An 11,134-nucleotide genomic window follows, 5' to 3' on the forward strand; every position below is an offset into this window, starting at 1 on the left:
CGTTTGAACTATTTTATATCGCAGAAAACTTTAAATATGTATTTCTAAGTTATACGAGTTTTTGAAGCGTGTAATTTTGGAAATCTCATTTTTAAACAAAACTGAACATTATTATTACCCCAGGCTGTGGGTGAAAAAACGTGATATAATTCAGGAATTTTTGAAACCTATCAGGTGTTGTAAAGGACGATGCCACGAATAACTTCTACTAAAATGTAACCAAAAATATTGTGCGCTTTTTTTTTCTATTGCGATTTTCATTTGTTAAATTTGCAATTGTTAATGATTTTTACTTTTGCAGCTTAGGATATTGATTTTAGAGAAAAACTTTTTAATAGAAAGTTGTAGTAATTTAAAAAACCTACAATTTGAGCTATGGTAAGTCTAATTTCGTTAATTGGTTATTGAAAAACAGCCTGGGAAAGGTCCAAAATGGCCGTTTTTTACAATTGCATTATTTATTGTACAAATAATTGTTTTAAATTTTTTAAAGCTTTAAAATGAAGATCCTTCAATTCCAAACATAAAAAAAAATTGTAAAGCCAGATTAACGAATTTGTTGCGTAGATATTATAAATTGTTTATCCTAAGAGGTCAAATGTCGAAGGTTATAACTTTTTGAAAAAAAATCGTAGAGGGTTGGTGAAACATCCAATCTCCTTCTAAAGAGTTATATTTTCATATTCTGATGTAAATAAATGCGTAAAACATTTTTAAACCTCTAATTTTTGGGTTTGGAAATAAGGGGGCACATTTCGTTAAAAACATTTAGAGCTGAAGTGGCCCTGTACATCCTATGAGTTTTTAACTTACAGATTATTGTTGCTGAAGATGAAACGAAGATTTATAAAAAAATAAAAAATTTCTACGACCAACTGAAGCCGGGATAATTTTTGGGTTGGAAAATAAGGGGTCAAATTTCGTTATAAACATTTAGAGCTGAAGCGGCCCTGTACATCCTATGAGTTTCTAACTTACAGATTATTGTTGCTGAAGACGAAACGCAGATTTATAAAAAATAAAAATTTTCTACAACTAACTGAAGCCGAGATAATTGTTTTTTTTTCTTAAATCGTAGTGCCTTTATTTATAACAATTAAGGGGAAACAGTAGCGATCAACAGGTAGCGAAAACGCGTTCCAAGATTGCGGCTGTAATTTTGAATATTTTTTCGAGATATTTGGCACACGTATTCGTAATATAATAAAGAATGGCGGTACAGAGCCCAATTTGAAAAATATATTAATATGTAAAAAGTACTCTGTAATTAAATACAATATTAGAAAAACGAGCCTGTACCGCCATTAAGAAGAACAAAAAAATACACTTTCTTCAAATAAACTTTTTTATCCGATGCCTAGATTTTGTGTCATTTTGGAACTACTAATGAAATAAAAAAATTCAGTAGTTCCAAAATGACACAAAATCTAGGCATCGGATAAAAAAGTTTATTTGAAGAAAGTGTATTTTTTTGTTCTTCTTAATGGCGGTACATGCTCGTTTTTTAATATTGTATTTAATTACAGAGTAATTTCCACATATTAAATATTTTTCAAATTGGGCTCTGTACCGCCATTCTTTATTATATTACGAATACGTGTGCCAAATATCTCGAAAAAATATACAAAATTACAGCCGCAATCTTGGAACGCGTTTTTGCTACCTGTTGATCGCTACTGTTTCCTCTTAAGAAATTATTTTACAGTCATTGACTAAAGAAAGACTTATATTATCTTAAAATAAAAATTATTATAAAATATAATTACATTTAATTATTAAAAATTATTTTCTAAATCGGTGCTTTTGCAAGCGGCCGAATTTTGCAAATCGCCCGGCTCGCTTCAAATCCGCGCGCTCAGAAAATTTTTACGTAGTTGTATTAAATTTTGACAGAAAACAATTTAAATAATATTACCATTATAATATACAGTCTATTTACCACTGTATTTGTTTTTCTTGATAAACTTTTGTATGTGAAATCCAAAAAGAATAGTCACTACAAGAAGAAAAAGTTTTATATTGTATATTATAGTAAGAAGTAACATTATTATTATTATATTTATATAACAATGAAAAAATTAAAAATATAGTTGTATATTTCATATATATGTATCATTTTTGTAATATTATTTCTTCAGAAATGAAATTTCACATATAAAAGTTTATCAAGAAAAACAAATACAGTGGTAAATAGACTGTATATTCTAATGGTAATATTATTAAATTGTTTTCTGTCAAAATATAATACAACTATGTACGTAAAAATTTTCTGAGTGCGCGGATTTGAAGCGAGCCGGGCGATTTGCAAAATTCGGCCGCTTGCAAAAGCACCGATTTAGAAAATAATTTTTAATAATTAAATGTAATTATATTTTATAATAATTTTTATTTTAAGATAATATAAGTCTTTATTTAATCAATGACTGTAAAATAATTTCTTAATTGTTATAAATAAAGGCACTACGACTTGAGAAAAAAAAAACAATTATCTCGGCTTCAGTTGGTTGTAGAAAATTTTTATTTTTTTATAAATCTTTGTTTTGTCTTCAGCAACAATAATCTGTAAGTTAGAAACTCATAGGATGTACAAGGCCGCTTCAGCTCTAAATGTTTTTAACGAAATTTGCCCCCTTATTTTCAAACCCAAAAATTATCTCGGCTTCAGTTGGTCGTAGAAATTATTTATTTTTTTATAAATCTTCATTTCATCTTCAGCAACAATAATCTGTAAGTTAAAAACTCATAGGATGTACAGGGCCGCTTTAGCTCTAAATGTTTATAACGAAATTTGCCCCCTTATTTTCAAACCCGAAAATTAGAGGTTTAAAAATGTTTTACGCATTTATTTACATCACAATATGAAAATATAGCTCTTTAGAAGGCGATTAGATGTTTCACCAACTCTCTACGATTTTTTTTTCAAAAAGTTATAGCCTTCGACATTTGACCTCTTGGGATAAACAATTTATAATATCTAAGCAAAAAATTCGTTAATCTGGCTTTACAATTTTTTTTATGTATGGAATTAAAAGATCTTCATTTTAAAGCTTTAAAAAATAAAAAAAATATTCGTACAATAAATAATCAATAATTTCGACACCCGACTTGGGCGTCGAAACGTTAATAAAATCATTTTTAGGTAAAATTGTGGCTTATTTCCCATTTGAATATACTTGATTATAAATAATGCAATTGTAAAAAACGGCCAATTTGGACCTTTCGCAGGCTGTTTTGGAATAACCAATTAACGAAATTAAACTTACTATACCTCAAATTGTAGGTTTTTTAATTTACTACAACTTTATATTAAAAAGTTTTTCTCTAAAATCAATATGCTAAGCTGCAAAATTAAAAATCATTAAAAATTGCAAATTTAACAAATGAAAATCGCAATAGAAAAAAAAGCGCACAATATTTTTGGTTACATTTTAGTAGAAGTTATTCCTGGCATCGTCCTTTACAACACCTGATAGGTTTCAAAAATTCCTGAATTATATCCTGAAATCGACATATTTTTCACCCACAGCCTGGGGTATATGTAATAAAAAAAAGTGCAAGTTCCCTATTAAGGCGACAGATCCAATTAGGGCGAAAAGGAATATTATAATTACCACCATAGATTGCCACCAAAATGATATTTTTGAGTTGTGGCATACGAAACTGACGTAAGCATTTCAAAATGACAAATCTTATAAAGCGCTCCAAACATTGAAAATATCCCCAACTATGGAGATGTGAATTCAGAAATTTAAAAAAAGCGACTTAGGAATTTGAAAACACCATAATTTTCGTCATAGTGCAATATTTATTCATTTTTGAAGTTAAACTTCTTTAGGCGCGTTGGGAGTAAATTTATATGTGCGCGAATTCATCAAAAGTCTTGGTCCTGAGCGCAGCTCAAACGTTATACGGGCTCTGATTGGGTAATTACAATGACCTGTCAACAATTGTTCAATATGTCGGTTATGTGTAATCAGATGTTGTGTATATTAGTTTTTATTGTTGTAAGGACAGAGAAAAAAGCAAGTTTATAATTGTGACTTTTTAAATAGTTTTTAAAAGCAACAGGTACGTAATTATTGTAAATGTTTCAGTATTGTAATAAAAAATTACATATACTCCATCTAATTTACTTACCGTTTCACGTCATCCGCGTCATAGCCCGAGACATCACATGATACCAACACGAAATATTTAGGCGGTAGGTGTGTTCTTTTTTAGAATCACTTTGCCGAGTACACTGGCGTTACAGCCCCTAGGCATATTTTATTATATACGCGTAGAAATAATATTTAAAGATTTCTATTAATGTTAACTTAAAGAAATCCACATTAAAATGTTTCATCTAATTTGTATAAATGGATTATAAAGCGTTTTTATGAAGCACATTTGTTCGGAATACACTGTAACTATAATCGAACGAAGGTGATATTTTGGCATAAATTGGTAACATTTATTTGACAGTTGCGGTGATGACATTTCTAATTTGTTTATATTCTTTACTATAAGTATTTGTTTCATTATATTTACTGTTTTTATTATGTACTTCAACGTAAGATTATAACTTAATTATTGTTTTCTATTTCTAAAGTTTTTATTTATTTACATTGAATATTAATTTATTTTGCTGTATAATCCACTTCCGCAAAAATTGTGTGATGTATTTGATTTCAAATGAATTCAAGAATTTTTTGTAATTGGGCAACAATGTCAACTTAGATTTCTAACGTAAATAATGACGTGCAACGGTAAGTAAATTAGACCGACTGTAGGTACTTACCTATTCGGAAAATGTATGTACCTATCTAGTAGGTAATGCTTTGATTTACATAAATTGATTACCAAGATAATTTCTACCAATCTTCATCTAATATATTGTTTTCTTACTCTATGTTTTGTTGTATTTTAATATTTTAATTTCACAAAAATCAAACTAATTTGATTAAATTCAGAACTGTCAAACAGTAAACGTTCAGTTGGCATATCTTCGCACATGACAGGTACGTGTAGGTGGCAAAATGAGTAGAGGCTTCGACTTCAAATCCTAAGCACCCGAATAAACGCAGATTCGAATCTCAATGCAAGAATTTATTTTTTTATTTTTTTTATACATTTTATGATTGTAGGTATATTTGTTATTCAATTTTTTTTTCAGAAAATGCGTATTTAGTTAAAATTTTTGCCAACAATTATTGTTCAGAAATCATTTCTTTGTGGCATTTTTCAATGTGTTTGTGTGTGTTTTATTCTTTTATTTTTTTAATTTTTGATATTTTTGAAAAGTAAGTATTAAAATTAGTTTAATATTGAAATAAAATATAAATAAACTGTTTAAAGTATATATTAATTTCGTTGGAATCTATAGTAGAAGTATAACTTCTTACGTGCGTATAAAGTACACACACATCCTTTTTTAATCACTGAATGCGAATCTGGTGTCATAATGTTCAAATTAAATGTGTCAGATCCAATATGACAGAAATGAAATATTAAAAACACTTTATTTTAATTTTCAAACAAAATGATATTTTTGAGCATACGAATCTGATGTCAGAATTAACAAAAAAACCATATAGGAATTTAAAAACACTAAAATTTTCGTCAAAATAAAATACACTCACCGGCACAAAATTTCGACACTAAAAAATTTTTGATTAAGTTTGACAATTTATAACTTTATTATTTGTACTCCGATTTTCAAGATTATACGGGGGTAAATGGAAGCGTTGTATTTTTGTCCTAACTTTAAAAAAATGGCTGATTTTGTTTCATAGTCCTGTAATATTTTCCCGGAGGCATCACCAACATTTTGTTTTTTGAATTATCCGAATATCTTTTTTCTTGTAAGAGCTGTACAATTTTTTGTAAATAAAAACACTGATTGACTCATAAACACAATTATCTTAAATAGAGGTTGGATTGATACGATTAGAATGGCCCGCAAGAAGCCCAGATATCAATCCTATCGAGCATTTATGGGATGAATTGAAAATAGCTATTCACCGTCATCTTAGGCCTCCGGAAAATTTGGTACAGTTATAGCCCTGGTAGAGGAATATCGGCCTATTTCCCGGTCAAGGATAACACATCTTATTTATTCGATGCCAGATTGCGAGGAGTCTTAGCTGCGAGTGGTGGACATACCCGTTATTGAATTGTTTCGTTGTTAATTTTGTTTTGTGTTGTTAATTTTAGTGCGTTTGATATTATTAATTAAATAAACCTTCAAAGCAGCGTTTTATTTACAGCTTTTACAAGAAAAGAGATATTCGGATAATTCAAAAAACAAAAGTTTAGGGATGATTCCGAGATAATACGAAAGGAGTACAAAACAAAATCAGCCCTTCAATTTTTCACAGAATTTTTTAAAGTTAGGAGAAAATACAACGCTTCCATTCACCCCGGTATAATGCCATCTAAGCAATTTTTTTTAAATAATAACAAATGATATCAACACATGTACCTACAAACAAAATCGGAGTACAAATAATAAAGTTATAAATTGTCAAACTTAATCAAAAATTTTTAGTAGCGGAATTTTGTGCCGGTGAGTAGGTATATATTTTTGTTTTTGAATCACTGAATACGGATCTGGCATCAAAATCTCAAAATTAAGTTACCTATTGCAGGTCCAATACGGCCGAACAAGAATATTAAAAATGCTATCACTTCCGTCAAAATGATATTTTTCAGTAGTAGCGTCATACTAGACGGAGAGGCAGCGCTGAAAAATCTATTTGAATTTACTAAAGCTAGATTTTTCACAGTTGATTACTGTGAGTGTGTAGAGAAACATACTGCGGTCGGTCAAGCGAAACGTAGAACAGGGGTTACTGAGAGGGTATCAAAGTTGCTTTCCTACGAAAGTAATTATTTCCATTTAATAAGGCTGAAAATCAGTACACACATTCTAAATTAAATATAAATAAAAGTTATTATAGTCGGTCAGCTGTATGACGGGACAGAGCCGGTCGGTCGGCCCCAATAGTCGATTGAGGAAATGAAGCATTTTGGCTCGCAATTTTTTCGTCCAGCATGGATTTACTTGAAATTTTCACAGAAGGTAGGGAATAGTCCAAGGATCATTTTCTATATCATGCCGATATCATACGCTAAAACCTTGGGGGTGATTGCCACCCCATCTCGGGGGGTGGGAATTTTTTTTATTACATTTTAACCATGTAATTCGATGGAAAAAGTGATTCTAAGAAAAAAATGTTTTTTACATTTTCTTCGTAAAACTAATATTTTTCGAGTTATTCGCGCTTGAAAATAACAGTTTTTTGACGAAAAAATCGACTTTTTTAGAGGGTTTTTTGAGAATACCTCGAAAAATACGCATTTAATCAAAAAAACTCTTAATATCAAAATTGTATCTTTTAGTAACACAAACCAAATTCTTTTCCAATAATATCTTTAAGACCAATACAAACCGAGATACGGCATGTTAAAGGTTAGCTTTTTTCGTCAAATGCATAATTTGAAATATTCAAAGCCAAATAATGGGAAAAATTAAATAATCTTAAATAATATTTTTTCAAGTATACAATTATATCTTTCAAAAAATAATAATAAAAAGTTTCTAGCATGAAAATTAAGCGGCTTATAATCAAAAAAATGTCGGTACCTGCTTTTCTCTACGAAAAAATCAGTGAAAACAACCCCCAACTACCTTCCTAATTCAAAATTGGTCTTCACCTTTCTGTAGTTTCTTTTATATTTATATTATCAATACACTCAAGGAGTTTGACCTATTTAAAATTCCTAATTTTGGAAAAATATTATATCTCACTGGGCACTGATTTTCAGCCTTAGTAAATGGATTTAATTACCTTCGTAGGAAAGCAACTTTGATACCCTCTCAGTAATGAGACCCCTCAAAAATGATTCTGTAGGATTTTTAAAGAGCTATAAGACTGTGTAAATTAAATTCCGTAACATGCCTTAGTTTCTTAGTTTTTAATTGGGGCGGGTTTAAAGCGCTCGAATAAGGGGGTGTTTGCTGGTAAATAGAGGTTTTAAACAGCTATATCTGGCTAACTATTCACTCTAATGAAAATCTATGTACAGAGTAATTTTAGTCATTAAAAAAGCTACAATTTAGTAGTTTATAATTTTTTTCATATCTTCAGTATTTTCGGAGATATTTTGAAGTAAAAGGTGAAAAATACCAAATTGCAAAAAATCAATTTTTCTCTAAAGTCCAATTTTTTAAAAATTAGGCATTTTAAATAGGTCAAACTCCTTGAGTGTATTGATAATATAAATATAAAAGGAACTACAGAAAGGTGAAGACCAATTTTGAATTAGGAAGGTAGTTAGGGGATTGTTTTCACTGATTTTTTCGTAGAGACAAGCAGGTACCGACATTTTTTTGTAAGTCGCTTAATTTTCATGCTAGAAACTTTTAATTATTTTTTTGAAAGGTCTAATTGTATACTTGAAAAAAGATTATTTAAGTTTTCCTCGAAAAATGCAAATTTTTCCCATTATTTGGCTTTGAATATTTCAAATTGTGCATTTGACGAAAAAAGCTAACCTTTAACATGCCGTATCTCAATTTGTATTGGTCTTAAAGATATTATAGAAAAAAAATTTGGTTTGTGTTACTAAAAGATACAATTTCGATATCCACAGTTTTTTTGATTAAATGCATATTTTTCTAGGTATTCTCAAAAAACCCTCTAAAAAAGTCGATTTTTTCATCGAAAAACTGTTATTTTCAAGCGCGAATAACTCGAAAAATATTAGTTTTAGGAAGAAAATGTACAAAACATTTTTTTCTTAGAATCACTTTTTCCATCGAATTACATGGTTAAAATGTAAAAAAAAAATTTCCCACCCCCGAGATGGGGTGGTAACCACCCCAAGGTTTTAGCATATGATAGCGGCATGATATAGAAAATGATCCTTGGACTATTCCCTACCTTCTGTAAAAATTTCAAGTAAATCCATGTTGGACGAAAAAATTGCGAGCCAAAATGCTTCATTTCCTCAATCGACTTTTGGGGCCGACCGACCGGCTCTGTCCCGTCATACAGCTGACCGACTATAATAACTTTTATTTATATTTAATTTAGAATGTGTGTACTGATTTTCAGCCTTATTAAATGGAAATAATTACCTTCGTAGAAAAGCAACTTTGATGCCCTCTCCGTAACCCCTGTTCTACGTTTCGCTTGACCGACCGCAGTATGTTTCTCTACACACTCACAGTAATCAACTGTGAAAAATCTAGCTTTAGTAAATTCAAATAGATTTTTCAGCGCTGCCTCTTGGTCTATACGAATGTAATGTCAGAATTTAAAAATGTCAGATATAATATACCGTTCCGAATATTGAAAATACTCGTTAAAGACAAACGCAGTCTGTGATTTGGGTATTTTAGGTCGTTGAATATGAGTTTGGTGTCAGAATTTTAAAATTGTAGATTCTGTGCAACGCTCCTAAAATTGAAAATACCCGTGAAAGTGACACACAGTATAGTTTTTGAATGTCTAACTGTACGTTTAACGTCAAAATTTAAAAATTCAAAACGTCAGATCCAATATAGCGCTCAAAACAATGAAAATACTCCTTAAAGTAAAACACAGTATGTTTTCTGGATCAGTAAATATGATTTTTACGTCAGAATATAAAAATTCAAAATGGTAGATCCAATACAAAAACATTCAAAGTACTCTTTCAAACACAGTATGTTTTGAATATGAAGTTTGAATATGAAGTCACTGAATATGAGTTTGATGTCAGAATTTAAAAATTCAAAATGGTAGATCTCAATATAACGCTTCGAATATTGCAAATACTCTTTTAAAAAGAAAAGATTACTTTTGATAACTATATAAAAAAAATTAATTGCAACAGTCATTTTCAGGCTTTTGCTGGATATCTCTTACTTTTCCTGGAGAGTCATTACAAAACTATGTAGATTAGGTAGAAAATGAAGAACCGTTTTGTGAAGAATATGGATTAATTAATTTTGTCTGCACTAGGGGAATTAATAATAACAACTACTAGAGATACTTGTATATTGATGTATTTGCAGAATTTTTTCGTATACAATACAAAATTACTTTATATAATATACTTTCATCATGATATGGAATCAGTATGGCACGATATAATTAGTAAAGATACAGCAAGGGGACGATTTTCTTACAAAAAATATTAATAAATACTTAAAATACCTATATATAAATACGAACATCCACTAAAATATAGTACCTATACAGTTTAACATAATGAGCAAATCAAATAAAACGTACAGGGTGTTCAAAAAATACATTTCTATGTACCTATGTACACGATTTTTCAGCGCCGCTTCTAAAAATATACCCTGTACACGCATTTTTCGAACACTCTGTACTAACATTAAAGGCAGAAGGTATCCGAAACGGTTATAGTTTAGACATTGAGCACTGGTATTAAATTTTTTCGTATATAAAAATATAAGAAGTGATTGAAGTATTTGTTAATGGTAATTTGTTACTTTCAAGCAACAAGGAGAATTATTCATCACTGTGGTCGACGCTACAACTTCTTATGAAAGTAGCGCTCATTCTTCAGTTCTTGATGTCAGTTGAAGCTCCCACAGAGACAATTTACTCACTCAAATATTTCGATGGCATGTCGTACATCCACGAAACAAATTGCACTCGTTTTTCGTTATATTTTGTTTTTTTCACTTGGCCCTTCGAGCCGGATATTTTTATTTAGACTCTGAAGTCAAGGTGAATGTAGTCCAATAAATCATCTCGAACAAGAATCACATCTCTTATGGTAGATACTATTGTGGTAAGTTTTTTGTCGATATTGAGGTCGTGACATTCCAAGTTTTAGATTTTGCTAATCAATTCCTCACTAAAAAGTGATATACATACTTTGGTAAAACTTCCAAACTGCATCTTTAAGCTTACCCTGTACACAGAAATGCTAAATGTTCGAATGCGTGCTGCTATCACAAGAATCAGGTCGTGTGTTTGTTTAAACGGTTCGGTTGTTGGCACTTCCACTACTTGGTAAATGTACAGGGTTATTCACTATATTTTGACCCCCCTGTAAACTGCGCTATTTACAGAATTAGAAAAAAAATGAAAAATACAAAAGTTATTGGATTTTTAAATTATGATTTTTT

General features: G+C 30.1%; 1 protein-coding gene across 3 annotated transcripts in view; it reads right to left on the minus strand.

Moving 5' to 3' along the window:
- Positions 1-11,134, minus strand: part of LOC126890563 (cilia- and flagella-associated protein 251-like) — a 438,236-nt gene that overhangs the window by 19,215 nt on the left and 407,887 nt on the right. The window lies entirely within an intron of this gene.

Source organism: Diabrotica virgifera, chromosome 8 (assembly GCF_917563875.1).
Source record: "Diabrotica virgifera virgifera chromosome 8, PGI_DIABVI_V3a".
Taxonomy (NCBI): Eukaryota; Metazoa; Arthropoda; class Insecta; order Coleoptera; family Chrysomelidae; genus Diabrotica; species Diabrotica virgifera.